Here is a 738-nt window from a genome sequence, read left to right as displayed (position 1 = left end):
GCTTGACTCATTCTAACTGTCCGATTTGTTTGGCGCTTATATTGTTGAGTAACCATAGCAACACCTCGCAGGTTTTGTCATTGTGGATAGAGAGATGAATCTCTCCTCAAAGTGAATGGCAGTTTTGTTTGCATGATAAATGTATGTATGCCTTGGAGAGTAGAGAGTGCATATATGTGTGTTTGTGATATTAACTATGTGCAGATGTGATGGATGGTGTTCCTGAAACTAACCAGAAGCTTATCCAATAGTAGGCCCAGGTCTACGTTTCATCATCTCTTCCGAAATCGTAGGTTAATGTGTTACATAAGTGTCGTTTAAAATGTTCCAGAATGTTAAAATATGCATAGCCTATCTTATGCAGCATATATGGGAGTTATTTAGCATAACAAATTAAATCAAATAAGCCGGTAACGTTAAAATACTTCATTCATGACCCGCGATAGTTGCATATGGTGTCGTAGGCTACCTTAATTTGCTGGTACTTTTTACCATATTATTTTAATGCCGGGGGTACAATTTCCTGGAGACACTGCCTCTAGGACAAATTTCCATAGCGATCTGTTGCTGTCTGGGAAGCAAACAGACGTTGCTGCGTAAAATAAGAACGTAAGATCATAAGAACATTATAATTCGGATATCAAGCTAAATACAGCCTAGCCTATATCATATTCTCACAATATACAAAGTCTAACTGTATAGTAAATATTTCGAAATGTAGGCTATTCGAACCAATTG

This window comes from Pseudorasbora parva, chromosome 17 (assembly GCF_024679245.1).
Source record: "Pseudorasbora parva isolate DD20220531a chromosome 17, ASM2467924v1, whole genome shotgun sequence".
NCBI lineage: Eukaryota > Metazoa > Chordata > Actinopteri > Cypriniformes > Gobionidae > Pseudorasbora > Pseudorasbora parva.
The sequence above is the reverse complement of the archived record's forward strand: the minus strand, read 5'-3'. Positions refer to the sequence as shown.